Raw genomic sequence first — 22437 nt, forward strand, 5'->3', positions numbered from 1 at the left:
CATATACCGGCCCGTACCGAGTTCTCCAGCGCTCAGCCAACACCTATGACATCCAGATAAAAGATTTAGCTGTTACAGTGTCTCTCAACAGACTAAAGCCTGCTCATGACAAGCCCGCTTCTATCCCCCTTCAGACCAGGACCACACCACTCACTGTCGTGTCTCACGACGCTCTGACCACTCCATCCAGGTTGGACTTACACACTCAATCGAGAGACTTCCTATTCCAATCGTTGAGCTCTTCTCCTACCTCACCCTCTACTCTGGTCTCACGCGCACTGTCGAGTGATCACATGCTCCCCACGTCGAGCTTACCTACGATCACGCCCTCACTGCCGGGCCCTTCTCCGGTCCCAACGACCTCTCCCCTGTAGCCTGCCTCGTCCTGTAGAGGTTTCTCACAGCCCCCAATCTTGAATGTGCCCTCGCTCAAGGTGTTTGTGCCTGTTCCCCTGGACATAATCCATGTTGTTGTTGTTGTGGTCTTCAGTCCTGAGACTGGTTTGATGCAGCTCTCCATGCTACTCTATTCTGTGCAAGCTTCATCATCTCCCAGTACCTACTGCAACCTACATCCTTCTGAATCTGCTTAGTGTATTCATCTCTTGGTCTCCCTCTATGATTTTTACCCTGCACGCTGCCCTCCAATGCTAAATTTGTGATCCCTTGATGCCTCAAAACATGTCCTACCAACCGATCCCTTCTTCTAGTCAAGTTGTGCCACAAACTTCTCTTCTCCCCAATCCTATTCAATACCTCCTCATTAGTTATGTGATCTACCCACCTTATCTTCAGCATTCTTCTGTAGCACCACATTTCGGAAGCTTCTATTCTCTTCTTGTCCAAACTAGTTATCGTCCATGTTTCACTTCCATACATGGCTACACTCCATACAAATACTTTCAGAAACGACTTCCTGACACTTAAATCTATACTCGATGTTAACAAATTTCTCTTCTTCAGAAACGCTTTCCTTGCTATTGCCAGTCTACATTTTATATCCTCTCTACTTCGACCATCATCAGTTATTTTACTCCCTAAATAGCAAAACTCCTTTACTACTTTAAGTGTCTCATTTCCTAATCTAATTCCCTCAGCATCACCCGATTTAATTTGACTACATTCCATTATCCTCGTTTTGCTTTTGTTGATGTTCATCTTATATCCTCCTTTCAAGACACTGTCCATTCCGTTCAACTGCTCTTCCAAGTCCTTTGCTGTCTCTGATAGAATTACAATGTCATCGGCGAACCTCAAAGTTTTAACTTCTTCTCCATGAATTTTAATACCTACTCCTAATTTTTCTTTCGTTTCCTTTACTGCTTGCTCAATATACAGATTGAATAACATCGGGGAGAGGCTACAACCCTTTCTCACTCCCTTCCCAACCACTGCTTCCCTTTCATGCCCCTCGACTCTTATAACTGCCATCTGGTTTCTGTACAAATTGTAAATAGCCTTTCGCTCCCTGTATTTTACCCCTGCCACCTTCAGAATTTGAAAGAGAGTATTCCAGTTAACATTGTCAAAACCTTTCTCTAAGTCTACAAATGCTAGAAACGTAGGTTTGCCTTTTCTTAATCTTTTTTCTAAGATAAGTCGTAAGGTCAGTATTGCCTCACGTGTTCCAACATTTCTACGGAATCCAAACTGATCTTCCCCGAGGTCCGCTTCTACCAGTTTTTCCATTCGTCTGTAAAGAATTCGCGTTAGTATTTTGCAGCTGTGACTTATTAAACTGATAGTTCGATAATTTTCATATCTGTCAACACCTGCTTTCTTTGGGATTCGAATTATTATATTCTTCTTGAAGTCTGAGGGTATTTCGCCTGTCTCATACATCTTGCTCACCAGATGGTAGAGTTTTGTCATGACTGGCTCTCCCAAGGCCATCAGTAGTTCTAATGGAATGTTGTCTACTCCCGGGGCCTTGTTTTCACTCAGGTCTTTCAGTGCTCTGTCAAACTCTTCACGCAGTGTCTTATCTCCCATGTCGTCTTCATCTACATCCTCTTTCATTTCCATAATATTGTCCTCAAGTACATCGCCCTTGTATAAACCCTCTATATACTCCTTCCACCTTTCTGTCTTCCCTTCTTTGCTTAGAACTGGGTTTTCATCTGAGCTCTTGATATTCATACAAGTGGTTCTCTTTTCTCCAAAGGTCTCTTTAATTTTCCTGTAGGCAGTATCTATCTTACCCCTAGTGAGATAAGCCTCTACATCCTTACATTTGTCCTCTAGCCATCCCTGCTTAGCCATTTTGCACTTCCTGTCGATCTCATTTTTGAGATGCTTGTATTCCTTTTTGCCTGCTTCATTTACTGCATTTTTATATTTTCTCCTTTCATCAATTAAATTCAATATTTCTCCTGTTACCCAAGGATTTCTACTAGCCCTCATCTTTTTACCTACTTGATCCTCTGCTGCCTTCACTACTTCATCCCTCCGAGCTACCCATTCTTCTTCTACTGTATTTCTTTCCCCCATTTCTGACAATTGTTCCCTTATACTCTCCCTGAAACTCTGTACAACCTCTGGTTTAATCAGTTTGTCCAGATCCCATCTCCTTAAATTCTCACCTTTTTGCAGTTTCTTCAGTTTTAATCTACAGATCATAACCAATAGATTGTGGTCAGAGTCCACAGCTTCGCCTGGAAATGTCTTACCATTATATAATCTATCTGATACCTTCTACTATTTCCAGGATTCTTCCATGTGTACAACCTTCTTTTATGATTCTTGAACCAAGTGTTAGCTATGATTAAGTTATGCTCTGTGCAAAATTCTACCAGACGGATTCCTCTTTCATTTCTTCCCCCCAATCCATAGTCACCTACTATGTTTCCTTCTCTTACTCTCGAATTCCAGTCACCCATGACTATTAAATTTTCGTCTCCCTTCACTACCTGAATAATTTCTTTTATCTCATCATACATTTCATCAATTCCTTCATCATCTGCTGAGCTAGTTGGCATATAAACTTGTACTGTTCTAGTAGGTGTGGCCTTCGTGTCTATCTTGGCCACAATAATGCGTTCACTGTGCTGTTTGTAGTAGCTTACCCGCACTCCTATTTTTTTTATTGATTATTAAACCTACTCCTGCATTACCCCTATTTGAATTTGTATTTATAACCCTGTATTCACCTGACCAAAAGTCTTGTTCCTACTGCCACTGAACTTCACTACTTCCCACTATATCTAACTTTAACCTATCCATTTCCCTTTTCAAGTTTCCTAACCTACCTGCCCGATTAAGGGATCTGACATTCCACGCTACGATCCACAGAACGCCAGTTTTCTTTCTCCTGATAACGACGTCCTCTTGAGTAGTCCCCGCCCGGAAATCCAAATGGGGGAGTATTTTACCTCCGGAATACTTTGCCCAAAAGGACGCCATCATCATTTAATCATACAGTAAAGCTGCATGCCCTCGGGAAAAATTACGGCCGTAGTTTCCCCTTGCTTTCAGCCATTCGCAGTACCAGCACAGCAAGGCCGTTTTGGTTAGTGTTACAAGGCCAGATCAGTTAATCATCCAGACTGTTGCCCCTGCAACTACTGAAAAGGCTGCTGCCCCTCTTCAGGAACCACACGTTTGTCTGGCCTCTCAACAGATACCCCTCCGTTGTGGTCGCACCTACGGTTCGGCTATCTGCATCGTCGAGGCATACAAGCCTCCCCAACAACGGCAAGGTCCATGGTTCATGGGGTGGAAAAATCCCTTAATAGTGACGTACTTTAAAAATGCTTTCATCCCCCATTACACCTCCTTAGAGTGGAATTTTGGACAGTCCCTTCTTAAACGGTGCCTACAGTAAAAGATCAACATCCTCTTCACTTTTCTACCCTTGGCAGTTTGGGCTGGGCAATGAGTAGTTATTTAGTTAGTCATGACATTGCCTTTTGTATATAGAGATTATTATGAATTGAATGAAACCTGTTAGCATTCTTTAACAAACTTTATTATTTTTGAATGACCTAGGTTTTGGCTTATAACCCATTTTTTTATTGCACAGTTGATCATACTTTGGAATCAGTGGTGTACCACAAGGGGCATCCAGTAAGTAAGTTTCCCTGTTTTATATAAAAAAAACCTTACTAATTTTGTCATGTTGAAACAATTTTACTGACATAATGGAAAGCATCTGCAACTTTTCTACATAATTGTCATTTTTCTATCGACCTTTTTGGTAACGTGACACAAACCAGTGGTATGCTGGGTCGAGTCCTGTGCTCGTAACTAGCTGTTCACTGGTGATGTGACTTCATACTTCAGTGTTGGCTCTGAAGGGCTTCCCTCCAAAATGACCTTTGAAGGGGTGGAACACGTAAAACTCACTTGGGACAATATCTGGTGAATATGGAGACTGCAGGAAGACTTCACAGCTGAATTTTCCAAGCCAGCATTGAACCATTTGGATGCTCATTCAGCTTTCCCCATAGATAGAGGGGAACTCCTGGTGGACATCAACAGTAGACAGCTCTTTTGGTGCAAAAAGATGGATGTGAGAGCCGAACCTGCAAGTGGACACACTTTGAAGCAGTAACACCGTGCTAGCTGGCAGTAGTGTGAATTCCACTGACCCTAAACCACCACCAATTTTGACAAAAGTTGTGTCGAGTGAAAACTCGCTGGAGGGTGTGGTGGAGCACTGTCGTGTTCTCGTTGGAGGCCGGTTCTGCCTCGGGCCAGCGATAGCCGCACGTTTCTTAGGAGGAAACCAGTCGGGCGTCCGCAACCAGTGTGTCTGTGTGCTAGACACAGATTTCTTGTGACAGCAGGAGCACTCTCTCTCTTATCCCGGGCACCCTGACTGCAAAATATTATGTCAGTCTAGTGATTCCATCTGTTGTATTGCTATCAGTGAACTGCATTCCAGTACATGTTTTCCAACAGTATAACACTTGCCTACATACCGCTGTTGTAACCGAACGTTCTCGACCATAAGATCTGTCTGCAGTTGAGCACATTTCGGACGACAATTCCGGCATCATCCACAAATAGCATTAACCGTCCCTGTACTGACCGACCGAGTGCGACAGGCACAAAATGACATATGGCACCAGTGCAAGACATCCAAGCTCACATTCAATATCCTGGCAGTTACAACAGTTGTTAACGTACCAGTGTTACATTTGCAATGGCATATCTTGCACCTACTTATATCAATATGTGATCTTGCAGTGTTAATCACACGAATATGCTGATCAGCGAGAATATTATGATTTCCTACCTGGTAGCCATAATATCCACATTTTGGACGTTAAACTGCTGGAACCTGTCATGTGATGGAAGCAATGAGGTCCTGGTAGGTCACTGGAGGGAGACTGCACACACAAGTCTCCAGATTCCCAAAGGTTCCGCTGGCTGGAGTGGCTGTGCGGTTTTAGGCGCCACAGTCTGGAGCCGACAGACCACTCCGGTCGCAGGTTTGAATCGTGCCTCGGGCACGGATGTGTGTGATGTCCTTAGCTTAGTTAGGTTTAATTAGTTCTAAGTTCTAGGCGACTGATGACCTCAGAAGTCAAGTCGCATAATGCTCAGAGCCATTTGAACCATTTGAACCCAAAGGTTCCTGGAGGGGGGAGGGGGGGGGATGAGCTCTGATGACACGTTCAGTCACGTCCCAGATGCATTCAGTCGGGTTCAGATCTGGCGAGATGGGAGCCACCACATCAATTGGAACGCGCCGCTGTATTCCCCGAACCACTTGGTCACACTCCTGATCTTGTGACGTAGCACACTACCTTGTTGAAAAATGCCACGGTTGACAGGAAACACGATTGTCGTGGAGGGGTGTACGTGGTCTGCAACGAGTGTGGAGGTACCCCTCGGCCATCTAGGTGCCTTGCACGAGCTCCACTGGACCCACGGCTGCCCGAGTGAATGTTCCCAGAGCTTAAAGGAGCTGCCACCAGCTCGTCTCCATCCTGTACTACGCGTGTCGAGGAACTCTTCCCCTGTAAGGTGACAGATTCCCGCCGTGTCACTGGCACGATGAAGAATGTATTGTAATTTGTCAGATCGTGTAATGCTCAGCCACTGCACCAATGTCCAGTCCCGATGCTCACGTGCCCATTTCGATCGTAGTTGCCAATGTCGTGGCGTTAACATTGGCACGTGCACGGGTCGACGGCTGCGGAGGCTCGTCGTTGGGAGTATTAGTTTGGTCCACTGTGCGTTCAGACTCACTTCTACTCTGCCTGGCACTAAAGTCACATTTTAGTTCCGCCACATATCCTGTTTTACCAGTCTGCCCAGCCTTAAGTCCGACATTTGTAATGAGGGCTGGCAATTTAACTCCATGGCGTCTGGGTATGGTTTCACCTCGAGTTTGCCACGTGTTGAAGACATACCAGACCACTCCTCCAACACACAACATGTGGAGCAGTTTCCGAAATGCTCATGCTGACCCTCGATCGAACTCTGATAGATAGCTCGCCTTCCCCATACTACCCGCATTACTGAAAAATAAGAAATTGTTTGTGTCTGGGTGTTAACAAGTACATACTTCATTGTTCCAGACCTTTATGTGTTTTTTTTATTAATGGGATAAAATCTCTAACAGATATCTGTGAAGTGCTTGCAGTCGTGAAGGCAACACAACGAAAAACCATTCCGTTCATTCATTGTCCGGTCGCTTGCTTTTCTCTCCCATTTCATCGGGACGTCGCACTGTGAAGTGGAGGACCAGACTAGCAGGAACGTGCAGGACTCTAGAGTCAGCTCTGCACCACGCGCTTGCCCTCTGTCGGCCGCTGCCCTTACTACGTGGGGCTATGGTGCTTGCAACTGTTAGCAGCTGCTGCCCTCTCGCGTCCCTCTCTTTCACAACGTGGAGACGGTGGAGTGTCCCCACCATTACACCTCCTGCGCTGTTCTTAGCGCCTGGGTCTCCACTGCTAAACGCGACGGGCGCACTGCTATGACGCAATAATAAATAATAGTAATATAAAAATCACCTTCTTGTCATCATAGCTGGAGCGAGGGAAGGCTGCCTCCAAACCAGCTGGAGTGAAAATAGAAATAAATTTCTTTTAACCAGCACTTGACACCATTAGCTGACAGCGAGCTGCATTCGGTGAGTCGAAACAGGCGAAATAATTTTATGCCAAGCAGCTTGCTTTCCATTGTGTTGTTTGCAATCTAGAGCACAAAAAAAAACCATGAAAATTGAGGTATGAACCTAAGGTAGTAAGTTTGAAAGTATGCTTGTAATGCAGTTTCACCGAGACCAAAGGCAATGTGCAATGCGCAAATTGGTGAAAGTCATAGAGGATAAGCCTGTTTTTATTTAGTTATGGTAACTGAAGATGATGACTGGGCTGCTATACTGTTGTAAACCGATGAATGTTTTCAAATCCAAACTGCCAATCTTTGCGAACGGTATGTTTAGAAGTACAGCAATTAGCAGTTTGGACTATTAGCAATGAGACAATGCCGTGAGTTTCAAATGCGTGAGAGCTATAGGAAGTCTGAGGGTTGGTTTGAGAGCTATGAGGACATAGATTGTGAATTACTGAGGAACACACGAAAATAGGCATGGGTCAGGGAGCAGAATGGAGTGGTAGGGGTAATTACGGCTTTGCGTGAAATGAAATGGATTTGAGCGGTACATGTATGTAAGACAATGGATACAGTGAGATCGATAGAGAGACTTCGTCCGTATATTCATAATATACACGGCGTTTAATATATATTTTCTTACGCAATACGCACTTGCTGACGAATGTTTACTTGTACTAATGGCATGGACCACATGTTCCACGCCGTTCAAAAATTGAAAAAAGCGTTTTGATCGCAAAATACTGCAATGTTCTATTGCTGGTGCTGTATATAACCACTACATATACCACAAGAATTGCTAGGTATGAAATGTTCTCTCCGTAAAATATCAATAAATATGGGCGCTTATAGCTATTTTATTAACGAAGTAGAAATAAGTAATTGATATAGCTAAGGAAATTTTGTTGTTAACATTAATTTGCTTCTACACGTCTCGTTGTGTAATAAAATAAAAGTTACACAAGGCACCAGTGTTGCTTGGCGTCGCCAACAGATGTCAGAACGACTCACCGCTGGGCGAAACACTCGACTTCTGCCGTTGTCTGAAGTTCGTAATAGGTAAAAATCGAGTCGCATAATGTTTCCAGCTACATTGTTCGTGCTGTCGCTTGTTTAAGATAGGAAGTGTTGTGTATGTTCGCAAATTTCGAGGTGGATAATGCCCAGTGTTGTGGTTTCGTCAGTACTTTTCCAGGCCAGAAGCCGTAGCCGTCAATCCACAGGTATTGCTTCATATTTGTGTAATGCTAAGACTAAATTATTAAAGTATCGATGTTTTTATTTGTGTACAGTAGTGGGAAACTAGTGATTATGTGACGTATACTAAATAGGCTAAGAACGGAAGGTTCTAGTTTCATTTGCAGTGTGCGGTTCCATAAGCATCATTTTCTCATTTGCTTACATGCATTCTGTGTATCTTTACAGGGAATGAGATATTGACCAAGATTATAAAGGCTTAAGAAACATGAAAACGCAAATATAATGGCAATAGTAGGCCTACAGACTTTTTTTTAATTTCTCTGTGTTTTGTAGCTCTTTCTATAAGGCACTAACGTAAGCGACATTTTCTTTCCTTGAACTTAGTTTAGAGCTGTTATGTAAGTAAATTAGTAGGCCTACATACGTGATGTATGAGTAAGGAGTCATAGTGTATTATTCAGACACATAATGTACTTTGTATGTTAAGGTATTATCAGTCGTATGTACAAATGTTTTTTTGTTCTACAAATTAACATAAATTTTTGTTATAAATATTATAGCAATGGGCAGTTGAAAAGATTGTGCGCTTCTCATGACAACAATCATAATGAGATTCACTGCTTGTAATTTGACTGATATCCAGAATTATTTGACTCCAGACCAAGATGATACCGACAGAAGAGTGTTGCACAGGTATTGTTATCACCATAAAAAACCGTTTTTAATTTATTTATTTATTCTTTGCCCATGGACTCCAGCTGAAAATCCAGCTGAGAGTATTAACATCAAACTTGATTTCATTATATATAAATGAAACAAATAATTAAACAGAAATAGTCCATAATCATACAAAGGTTTTACATGTTTCACATTATATGTACACACAAATTCAAACAACATTCAGAAATGATAATTTTTAAAGCTACATTTCAGTAATGATATATTTCAACACCATTTTAGGATTCACTCAAACTGTATATACATTTCTCTGTGAGATGTAGTTTCAAATAATTTTTAAAACATTTTAGATCTGTTTCTTTTTTAATGATTTTGGGGAGTTTATTAAAAAACCTTTTGCCTGCTTCTTCTGGGGCAGTCATAGACAGTTTTAGATTTCTGTTTATCATGTAGTAATTTTCATTTCCTCTTGTACCGTGTTTGTGTACATCTTTATTTAGGAGGTGTTTATCACTTGACCTTACCGCCATTATGCTTTGGTATATGTACAGTGAATATACTGTCATAATATTGTATAGTACAAAAGCTTGCCTACAGGTCTGTCTTGGTGGTATTTTTCAATGCATCTCACTGCCCTTTTCTGAATTGTGAATATTCTTTTTAGGTAGCCAGCTTGTGCATTTCCCCATATATGAACTGAATAAGACAAATGTGGGAAGACAAGTCCATAATACATTGATCTGAGGACTTTATCATCCACAGTCTGAGCTGTTTTATGCGTGATGAAGATCTGTTTGTTTATCTTTTTACACAGTGCATCTATTTGCTCCCCCCACGCCAAATGTTTGTCTATTATAGTTCCTAGAAAATTTTTGCTGGTTACTTCTTTAATAGTCTTTCCATTTATATTAACATTTATATTATAATTTTCACTATGCTTGGTCTAAAATACTACATTCATTGTTTTAGACTGACTCATAAACGAGTTGTTGTGTGTTAAATATTTTTTTGCATTTTCAATAGTCAGGAGTGCTTCCTTCTCAAGCTCTTCCTTTGTGTCAGCTGTGCAAATGATTGTTGTGTCATCAGCATACATTATAAGTTTCTGATTTATATATGTGTACTATGTTATGCTATTGAGATTTTGTCTCCTTTATTGTTATTTTATAGCCCAGGCCATGTGGGAATACATAAAAAATGGGGATAAAAGATGTTTACACATGACAAGGGAACAATGGAAGTTAAAATTCACAGAAAAGGGGGTATTTTCATAAGGCACATTTACATAAATTACTTCTATAATTAAAATGACACTCGATGAAGATGTAGCACAAACACTGGTGGCACAAAGAGCATAATTAAAAATGGTGGTTTACAGTAATGTGAACCACACGGGACGATGACACTCGACACACACTGCACACGGCGAGCAGCATTACACGACGAAGTAACTGGATTAAAATTGGAAGGAGCTGCGAAAGAGAGGGGAGATCAGTGAGGAGGGAGAGAGGAAAGAAAGGCGTGGGTCGGTGAAGAAGGGGGTGGGGGGCAAGAAGGACGAATGGGGGAAACCGGTAGCACAGCAAGGGGCTGGAGGTGGTGGGGAGAGAGCAGCTGAGGAAGGAGGGGCAAAGGACAGGGGGGCAGGAGGGAAAAACAGAGAATAGGGTGGGGAAGGAGAGAGAGCACTAGGGAGGAGGGGAGGGTAAAATAATGGCCAGAGGTGGAAGAAAGGGTAAATATCAGGACGAAGCACATTATCCAGAACAGAGAGATGATGTAAGTCTCTTTGGGAGAGGAGGTGGAGGGTGTGGAGATGGATAGAAGGTGGAACACACAGGTAGAGGTGTGGCAGGATGTGGGGAGTGGAGAGGAAGGGAGACGTCAGGAGGAGACGGAGAGCGAGGTGGTGGTTGGTGTAGGGGATTCGGATATGTTCGAGGAACAGGAGGAGATATCGGAAGGGTATGAGTTCATAGAAGGCCCTCGTGGGGGACAGGAGACGGATACGGAAAGTGAGGCGGAGAGCATGGCATTCAATGATTTTGATTGCTTTTTAGATTTTAGGAGCGACACAGATCCAGGCAACACTGGTGTAACACAAAATGGGACGGACCGGGGGTTTGTAGGTATGAAGGCTGGCAGAAGGGTGCAATCCCCAGGTCCAGCTGGTCAGGAGTTGCAGGAGGTGGAGTCTACCACGGACTTTTCGTTGGATGATAAAGAGATGGGGTGTCAGGTGTGACAGTCAAGGGTGAGACCCAGATATTTCAAGGTGGGGTAAGTTGGATAGGGCGGTCATAGATGGTGATGTAGAAATCATGGAGCCAGAAGAAGTGGGTGATATATCCTATAATGATTGCCTGGATTTTGGAAGGATTGATTCAAAGGAGTCACGGATTTCACCAAGCAGTGACTGGTTTAGGTTGGTTTGGAGGGAGCCCTGAGACTGTTGAACGGGAGGCTAGAGAGCAAGGAAGGCAGTGTTCTCAGCATATTGAAGAAGATGGACTGGTCGGGGTGGTTTGGGCATGCCAGCGGAGTACAGGAGATACAGGAGAGGAGAACAGATGGAGCCCTGGGGCACACCTGTGGTGGGATAGAAGGTTCAGGAATAGGTATTATGAATTGTGACATAGGAGGGACAATGGGAGAGGAAGGGGCAATGAGATGGACGAAGCTGATAGGAAGGGCTGAGGTCTGGAGCTTGAAAAGGAGCCCAGAATGCAACACACGGTCACAGGCGTTCTGGAGATTGAGGGGGAAAAAAGGAGCAGAGCAATGGGAGTTTAGTTGGAAGCGGAGGAGATAGGTAAGGTTAAGTAGCTATTCGTCGGCACAGGAGGAGTGTCGGAAATCACACTGGGTAAGAGGGAGGAAGTGGTGTTGAGTTAGATGATGATAGATGTGACTGGAGAGGATGGTCCTGAAGACCTTGCTGAACATGAAGTGAGGAGCACGGATTGCCAATGACTTGTGGTGTGATAGGAGTGTTCAAATTTGACGACAGTAACTCATTGAAGTAGTGGATGTTAGGTGCAAGTGGTGGACAGTGCTATCGGAGTGGTCACGACATAGGGTAAGAGGGAGTAATCAAAGTGAGGGTCATTTGGCATGGAGAAGTCTTTGGAGAGTTGGAAACAAAACGGTTAACTTTACAGAGGATGATAGGGATGGGGCGGCTGTCATGGGGGAGTAGGTAATGCATGAGGGGGGGGGGGGGGGATGTCCAGCCCCAGATCTACAATACTTCTGAACGATTGCAAAAAGTTGATAGTGACGGCGCTCCCACCCCCAGCACCACAAATGCATGGTATAGGAGATAAAAGATTTTAGTAAAAAGAGTTTTTCAGAATTAGGGTCAGTTTGCAGCGCACATCTGTCTGAAGAGTTTGGTACATATAAAACATGTATGTTTGAGGAAATGTAAGGTATGTTACTTGCACTTAAGTGCAACAAAGTGCAGTGGCATACCTCTTCACACAGCATTCATCTATAGCGTGTCACTGTATTTTGCTCTGTGTAACGCAAATCAGTATATTTTGTAATGGAAGATATCAAACCTATATCCAGGACAGTAGAAATTGAGATTTTCAGTGGACCGTACAGCAGAGGTAGTCACTCATTGTGATGTTTCTGAGTTTCTATTCCATCCTGTGGTAGACTATTAAATAAAATTACTATTCACCATAGAACCTAATGCATTCTGTTATTACTATCACCTTTTACAAATGTTTCATCCAGAAATCGTACATTAGTTCATCAGATATGATATGGATGTTAATCTTAGTTTCTCGTCTGAAATATATTTGTTAACTTAATGAGATGGAAATGTCTGTTTTCTACTATTAGTAAGGTGGCACTCGGGTCAAGACTCTGGGTTTCTCCTGCAAAGTGAGCTGGTCATGCGATTGGCCCTTCACAGAAAATCCACAAACCTCGGAAGCAATTATTGAGGAAGCCTTGCTGTTGTTAAACCGTCCCGTCTCTGTCATCTTCATCAATGTGGGGAATTAAAGTTTTCGAGCAGATCCAGATACACAATACCGGTGACAACTGTCTCCACAAAGAAGAAATGGTCGTACGCTTTCAGTCTGCTAAGGGCACAAAACGCAATAACAAAGCGCATTAACTATGGGGTTGTCATGAACATGTTCCAGGGTCGCATATGTATCTTTGCTTCCTCGTATCTTGCACCTGGGTGTTTTCACCGTGCCATTGATATGAAATTTTGACTGAAGAGTATTGTTTTCAGGACTGTCTCATTATCCTCTATCTGATGCAACATTTTAACTGTGCACTATACTGGCATTCCTAGTGGCAGAATGGGGTACTGACGCACTACATGAATCTAACTTGAGGTTGGTTGCCAGAAAACGACACATCTATTAAATCTGTAAGTTATCTCAATAAATTTCTATATTCTTTCAAAGTTGTAAGGCCCTTTTCGACTCATCCTGTACATTTGGTTGCTGCAGGAGAGGAATTTGTGGCCTGAAACATCAAAACCTTTCAAATAATGAAGAGCCAAAAAAAAAGAAAAAAAAAAAATGGACTGAGGAAGCTTCAGCTCTGTTTGAGACGGTGGACTTCCTTCTAATTTACTGAGCTACATTTTGGTGGCATAAGGAAAAACAGTACAAAGCAGTATACTGATAGTTTATTTTGAGCCTTCTGTTGGTTTTATACACCTAGAGTCGTGCTTTGGCCAACTTTTTACCACACATGAGTTCCACACAGTAATGAGATGGCCAACTTTGTGATCAGGCAGCAATTCTTTAGTAAGCACGATATGAGTTAGACTTAGCAACAGTGGTGTCATGGCCAACATTGTACTTATTTTTAGGTAGGCACGACATCAGAATTGTTATTAGTCAACTGAACCCAGAAATCGGTGAAATGTAATTACGTTTTATTACAATCAATACTAATAATTTTTAACAAGTAATAAAGATTGCTGATCTCCTTCACCTGATGATGACAAGTCTTACAAATACTTACTGTTACTAAGGTTTCTAAGAGTCCCTTGACTGGTTCCTATAGTGTTCTTATGACATTTAAAAGTAAGAGCTTCTACTTACTTCTGTCAGCAGGGATTGAATACCATTCTGGTTTTCTTTTCTTCTTAGATGAAGGTGGCCTTTGCTGCAGTATCCAGGACTTCTGCTTATAATGCTATATATCCTGGAAGGCAATGACATAGAACAATTTCTGTTTTTCTTCAATAAGGGAATATAAATTTTTCGTACATCTCTCGTGTATTCTTCAAAGTGATTTACAGTTTTCTTCAATATTCAAAGCCAGAAAGACTACTTACAAACACAGAGTACACAATGAAAATTGACAGTTCAATTCATTTGCTTTACGGAGATTATTTCTATTGTTCTCTAAGGGCATTTATTCTTTGGACAACACAACGCTTCGACACAAGCCGGCGATGAACAGAGCTTGTACGCCCAGTGTCCTAGCACGCAGTTCCTCTCGCAAAGTTATTGCAGTCACTGTTCCACCTCGAACACACGCACGGACACTCGATATGACAGGACAATGCAAATAAGAAAAACAACCCCACATAACACTTGTAACCTTACATTCAACACCTTATTTTATAACTTTCATAAAGTTTCAAGCATCATTCGTTAGTAAGGTATATGGAGGGACACACGGCACTGTTCTGGAGCTATGTGTAACACCACATACTGCAGCACTAAAGGTTCTTCATTATCGGGTCTACAAAACACGATGGATAAACAAATAAATGAAGGCCTCCTTTCCCAGTCAGTTGTCTTCCTCGGTATCCAGATTGCAGCACGACCTCAGAACTGCCACTAACTGGTCCACAGGCTTCTGGATTTCGTCTAAAAGTCCACATTGTCAATCCAATGTGAAGAATGAAAATGTGTTGCTGAAGATGAATGTATGTGTCTTTTCAACAAGATATTCAAATAATTGCATTTTTAAGGAATTCTCTGCAAACATAATGCACGATTCGTGTACACCAAGACTTCAAGTAATGAAGATGGACGTGGTTGTGCTTACTGAAATACCAGCAGTCGTATTGGCATGAAATTTAATCTCCCCGAGGAAGTCACGATTATGACGGCTGAGCTTTTGTCTATTCGACCCCTTCAATACATGAAGTAATACTTTGGCCCCTTCTAGTTTCAGATCAGTTCTGCAACTATTATGTCATCTGCACAGCACAAGATACAACCTCAAAACAGAAAATGACATTATGAGCCTGATGTTGTCGTTGTTGTTGTTGTCGTTTTGTGGTCTTCAGTCCTGTGACTGATTTGATGAAGCTCTCCACGCTAATCCATTCTGTGCAAGCTTCTTCATCTCCCAGTACCTACTGCAACCTACATCCTTCTGAATCTGCTTAGTGTATTCATCTCTTGGTCTCCCTCTACGATTTTTACCCTTCACGCTGCCCTCCAATACTAAATTGGTGATCCCTCGATGTCTCAGAACATGTCCTACCAACTGATCCCTTCTTCTAGTCAAGTTGTGCCACAAACTCCTCTTCTCCCCAATTCTATTTGAAACCTCTTCATTAGTTATGTGATCTAACCATCTAATCTTCAGCATTCTTCAGTAGCACCACATTTCGAAAGCTTCTATTCTCTTCTTGTCCAAACTATTTATCATCCATGTTTCACTTCCATACATGGCTACACTCCATACAAATACTTTCAGAAACGACTTCCTGACACTTAAATCTATACTTGATGTTAACAAATTTCTCTTCTTCAGAAATGCTTTCCTCGCCATTGCCAGTCTACATACTCCCTACTTCGTCCATCATCAGTTTTTTTGCTCTCTAAATAGCAAAACTCCATTACTACTTTAAGTCTCTCATTTCCTAATCTAATACCCTCAGCATCACTCGAATTAACTCGACTACATTCCACTATCCTCATTTTGCTTTTGTTGTTGTTCATCTTATATCCTCCTTTCAAGACACTGTCCTTCCCGTTCAACTGCTCTTCCAAGCCCTTTGCTGTCCCTGACAGAATTACAATGTCATCGGCGAACCTTAAAGTTTTTACTTCTTCTCCATGGATTTTAATACCTACTCCTAATTTTTCTTTCGTTTCCTTTACTGCTTGCTCAATATACAGATTGAATAACATCGGGGAGAGGCTACAACCCTGTCTCACTCCCTTCCCAACCAATTCTCCCCTTTCGTGTCCCTCGACTCTTATAACTGCCATCTGGTTTCTGTACAAATTGTAAATAGCCTTTCGCTCCATTTATTTTACCCCTGCCACCTTCAGAATGTGAAAGAGAGTATTCCAGTCAACATTGTCAAGAGCTTTCTCTAAGTCTACAAATGCTAGAAATGTAGGTTTGCCTTTTCTTAATCTAGCTTCTAAGATATGCCGTAGGGTCAGTATTGCCTCACGTGTTCCAACATTTCTGCAGAATCCAAACTGATCTTCCCTGAGGTTGCCTTCTACGTTTCTCCATTTGTCTGTAAAGAATGCACGTTAGTATTTTGCAGCTGTGACTTATTAAACTGATAGTTCGATAATTTTCACATCTGTCAACACCTGCTTTCTTTGGGATTGGAATTATTATATTCTTCTTGAAGTCTGAGGGTATTTTGTCTGTCTCATACATTTTGCTCACCAGATGGTAGAGTTTTGTCAGGACTGGCTCTCCCAAGGCTGTCAGTAGTTCTAATGGAATGTTGTCTACTCCCAGGGCCTTGTTTCGACTTAGGTCTTTCAGTGCTCTGTCAAACTCTTCACGCAGTATCGTATCTCCCATTTCATCTTCATCTACTTTCTCTTCCATTTCCATAATATTGTCCTCATGTACATTGCCCTTGTATAGACCCTCTATATACTCCTTCCGCCTTTCTGCTTTCCCTTCTTTGCTTAGAACTGGGTGTCCATCTGAGCTCTTGATATTCATGCAAGTGGTTCTCTTTTCTCCAAAGGTAGGTAGTATCTATCTTTCCCCTAGTGAGACAAGCCTCTACATCCTTACATTTGTCCTCTAGCCATGCCTGCTTAGCCATTTTGCACTTCCTGTCGATCTCATTTTTGAGACGTTTGTATTCCTTTTTGCCTGCTTCATTTACTGCATTTTTATATTTTCTCCTTTCATCAATTAAATTCAATATCTCCTCTGTTACCCAAGGATTTCTACTAGCCCTCGTCTTTTTACCTACTTGATATTCTGCTGCCTTCAGTACTTCATCCCTCAAAGCTACCCATTCTTATTCTACTGTATTTCCTTCCCTCATCCTTTTCAATTGTTTCCTTGTGCTCTCCCTGAAACTCTGTACAACCTCTGGTTCTTTCAGTTTATCCAGGTCCCATCTCCTTAAATTGCCACCTTTTTGCAGTTTCTTCAGTTTTAATCTACAGTTCATAACCAATAGATTGTGGTCAGTCCACATCCACCCTTGGAAATGTCTTACAGTTTAAAACCTGGTTCCTAAATCTCTGTCTTACCATTATATAATCTATCTGAAACCTGTCACTATCTCCAGGTTTCTACCATGTGTACAACCTTCTTTTATGATTCTTGAACCAAGTGTTAGCTATGATTAAGTTATGCTCTGTGCAAAATTCTACCAGACGGTTTCCTCTTTCATTTCTTCCCCCCAATCCATATTCACCTACTACGTTTCCTTCTCTTCCTTTTCCTACTATCGAGTTGCAGTCACCCATGACTATTAAGTTTTCATCTCCCTTCACTATCTGAATAATTTCTTTTATATCATCATACATTTCTTCAATTTCTTCGTCATCTGCACAGCTACTTGGCATATAAACTTTTACTACTGTAGTAGGCCTGATGTTACAGGTGACAAATAAGGATCATGAAGGTACCACGTGCTGGGTAAAAGCATACTGGCAATGAAAATGTAGATGAGCTCGCAAAATCAGCCCTCTATGACAGAGTGATGTCTTCACACCTTTCTCAGCTGCACGAACAGATACAACGCTACAAGCCACCCCTTGCAGTATCTGTTCACCATCACTAGGAATTTGCCAATGTGTACCACCATATGGCTCTGCTTGAGACTTCAGAATATATCGCCCTTTATATGCCTTTGCATTGGAAGACAAGTCCTTTTCCAATTTTTTGATATGTAATGTATGAAATTGAACGTCCATACTTCTCTTTAATGTGTTAAATCTTATATGTATGCTGACAGCTGTGAGGCCAGCTCAGACGCCAAAACAAATAAAAAATATTAACAGATTAAACTGTGGGTTTTAGTGGAACACTGCATATTGTGTTAACCAAACAAAACATTTTTTCAGCCTTGTTTCACCAACTTTATTATTATTGTATGACCTAGGTTTCAGTTTATAAGCCCACTTCATACAAGGGTCATTTAATAAGATTGTGGGACAAACCAGAAGCCTTTATATATACGAGGATCAGAATAACAAAGTTACTGAGCTGACATAGCAACAACCATTCAGGAACAAGATTGGCTGTGCTTCCAATTTGTTCACAGTTGTTGCATGCTTCTCGGGCACAAGTCATGGCCAGAAACACAACTGTCGTGATTTGTTTTTGTTATGTTGTTCCTTCTTTAGGGTGCTCAACATTGCGGTCAACCTTGCCCATAAATTGACTGTATGAGACAAATAGGGCTAGAGCACACAGCATGATGATACCCTAAAATGCAAACTAAGGTCGCATATGCTCCCTTCTACTCCTCCTAATATGAACACACTTGACACCTCTGAATGGTACAATGGAGGAAGTGAGTGAAGACAGACCATTACAAATATTGATATCAGATCTGACCAGCCGCTAAGAGTCAAGCCCAGAGCTGAACACTGGCTATCATGAAGATGATACATCTACACCTACATCTACATCTATACTCTGCAAACAACCCTGAGGTGCATGGCAGTGGTATGTCCCATTGCGCCAGTTATTAGGGTATCTGCCAGTTACATCCACATATGGAGTGCAGGAAGAATGATTGTTTAAATGGCTCTGTGTGTGCAGTAATTGTTCTGATCTTATTTCACAGTCCCTATGTGAGCGATAAGCAGGGGATTCCTGTATATTCCTAGAGTCATCATTTAAAGCCCGTTCTTGAAACATTGTTAATATACTTTCTCGGGATAGTTTATGTCTATCTTCAAGAGTCTTCCAGGTCAGTTCCTTCAGTATCTCTGTGACTCTCTCCCACGGAATAAACAAACCATTCATGCTGCCCTTCTCTGTATACGTCCAATATCGCCCATTAGTCCCATCTGGTGTGGGTCCCACACACTTGAGCAATAGTCTAGAACTGGTTGCATAAGTGATTTGCTTGTCTTTTTTTTTCTTTTTTTGTTTTAGGGTGCAGAAACAACTGGGGTCGTACACGTCCAATTCAAAGCTATAGAACACAAAGACAGAGAGGAGTTAAAAATGATTAATGTAAGAGAAGACAGCTAAAAACAGAGACGTGGAGAAAGGCCTATGAAAGACACTGTACAGAAACGGAGGTCCAGAACTAAAATTTAAATGGCCTTCAACATATTGCTATGACGGATAAAAAGTAAAACGTGGTCAACAGCCCGTGCATTGTTCACTAAAATGGCCGATAACTCAGACAGAAAACCCAGGTGGGAACGTATGTGGTTAAAAACAAGCATTCTGTCAGGAAATGGTGGACAGTTAAAACTTGGGCGCAATGTGCACAAAGTGGTGGGGGAGCGCTACTTAAGAAATGATGATGGCTAAAAAGGCAGTGCCCAATACACAACCTAGTTAAAATGACTCTCTTGGAGGGTGGGTTGAGATGAAAGGCTTAATATGGTCGGGAGGAAAGGTGTAATAATCTGGAGTTTATTCCCACGAAGAGAGGATCACTGGCGGTGCCAAAGTGACGCCACTTCCCGACAGACGGCAACAGAGAGATCACGAAAGGGAATATAGGAACTAGTGTTCTGAGGTACGAGGACTACAGCTGTGGCAGCAGCATCAGCTACCTCATTTCCTGGCAAACCTACATGACCAGGAACCTAAATAAACATCACAGTGGCACCGGTAAGAGTGAGGAAGTGACCGTTTTCCTGGACCTGCTGCACTAAGGGATAGGCAGTGTACAGCACACACAGACTATGAAGGGCACTGAGTGAGTCTGAGCAGAGGACATAATTGAAAAGGCTGCGTCACCAGATGTACTGCGTGGACTGATACAGGGGGAAGAGCTCGGCTGTAAATACCGAGCAGTGCACTGGAAGCCAATATCGAAAGACACGGGTGGCAATGGTGAGTGCACACCCGACCCCACGGGCAATCCGAGAGCCGTCAGTGTACACAAAGGTACTATTGCAAAGTTCCGTGTGAAGGTCGTGAAACTGAAAGTGACAGATCGAGGCAGGAGTAGTGTCCTTAGGAATCGAATGAAGGCCAAGGTTAACACAGGTCGTTTCATGAGGCCAATGTGGTGAAGGGTTCACACCCACTGGGGAAGGTGCAGATAGTGTGAATTTAAGCAACTGTAGCAAGTGCCAAAAGCAGACTCCAGGAGGTAACAGAGAAGAAGGATGTGCCCCATACTGGTGATCAAAGGAATTGTCGAAGAAGGAGGCATAGGATTTGTTGCCACGTGTGGCAGACAAATGGCATGCATACCTGCTGAGGGGAAAGTCACAGCGGTAGGACAGCGGCAGTTCAGCAGCTCAACATACAGACACTCAATTGGGCTAGTGTAAATGGCACCTGCGGCCATACAGATGCCACAATGGTGGATAGTGTTGAGATGGTGTAAGAGGGATAGAGGTGCCAATGCATAAACAAAGCACCCTTAGTCGAATTTCGAACGGACGAGGGACCGGTACATCCGGAGGAGGGTCGTTCGATTGGCACACGGGAAGTACCATCGAGGACACGTAGGACTTTAAGGAACTGCATACAGCGGGCTGCCAGGTAAGAAACCTGGGAGGACCAAGAGAGTTTCCTATTGAGCACGAGCTTCAGGAATTTCGTACTTTAAATGAATGGTAGGGCAACACCCCAGGATGTGAGGGTGGTGGGAGAAACCAATTGCGCCACCAGAAATTCATACAGATGTTTTCATCAGTGGAAAATGAAAGCCATTCTCAAAGCTCAGGGAGTAAAGATTATCAACAAATTGCTGAAGATACCGCTCAGTGAGACAGGTCCGTGGAGAACTGTAATAGATGGCAAAATTGTCAACAAAAAGGGGGCCGGAGTTGCCCGGCGGGATACAGGCCATTATAGGGTTAATGGCGACAGCGGAAAGGATGACACTCAGGATGGAACCCCGAGGCACACCATTGTCTTGGATAAAGGTATCCGACAAGGCAGAACCCACAAGCACCTTGAAAACTAGATATTTTAAAAATTTCTGAAGGAAATGGGGCAGGCGGCCACGGAAGCACCACATGTATATAGTACGGAGGATACCAGTTCTCCAGCAGGTGTCGTAGGCCTTCTCCAAATCAAAAACGTGAACACAGTCTGAGATTTCTGCAAAATAGCATCCGTGATGTGGGTGGACAAAGTGACGAGATGGTCAATTGCAGAACGGCGTGCTTGAAATCCACACTATACCGTCGTTAGTAAATTTCGAGACTTGAGCCACCATACTAGCTGGGCATGAATCGTATGTTCCATGGCCATGTGAACACAGCTGGTGAGAGAGATGGGGCAGTAGCTAGAAGGAAGGTGTTCATCCTTACTGACAAGGGAACCTCCCCATCGCACCCCCCTCAGATTTAGTTATAAGTTGGCACAGTGGATAGGCCTCGAAAAACTGAACACGGATCAATCGAGAAAACAGGACGAAGTTGTGTCGAACTATGAAAAAAATTAGTAAAATATGCAAACTGAGTAGTCCACGCGATGATAGACAACATCAAGGACTATGGGAGTCGAGGAGCGCCGTGGTCCCGTGGTTAGCGAGAGCAGCTACGGAACGAAAGGTTCTAGGTTCAAGCCTTCCCTCGAGTGAAAAATTTAATTTTTTATTTTCAGTTTATGTGACAAACTCTTATGTTTTCATCAATTTTTTGGGAGTGATTATCACATCCAAAAGAAAACCTAAATCGGGCAAGGTAGAAGAATCTTTTTACCCATTCGCCAAGTGTACAAGTTAGGTGGGTCGACAACATATTCCTGTCAAGTGACGCACATGCCGTCACCAGTGTCGTATAGAATATATCAGATGTCTTTTCCTGTGGAGGAATCGGTTGACCTATGACCTTGCGATCGAATGTTTTCGGTTCCCATTGGAGAGGCACGTCCTTTCGTCTACTAATCGCACGGTTTTGCGGTGCGGTCGCAAAACACAGACACTAAACTTATCACAGTAAAAAGAGACGTCAGTGAACGATAGGACAGATCATAACTTTGCGAAAATAAAGAAAATAAAATTTTCAGGCGAGGGAAGACTTGAACCGAGGACCTCTCATTCTGCAGCTACTCACGCTAACCACGGGACCACGGCGCCCCTCAGTTAGAATTTTCCTTGATGTTGCATAGCTT

Source organism: Schistocerca nitens, chromosome 11 (assembly GCF_023898315.1).
Source record: "Schistocerca nitens isolate TAMUIC-IGC-003100 chromosome 11, iqSchNite1.1, whole genome shotgun sequence".
Classification (NCBI taxonomy): domain Eukaryota; kingdom Metazoa; phylum Arthropoda; class Insecta; order Orthoptera; family Acrididae; genus Schistocerca; species Schistocerca nitens.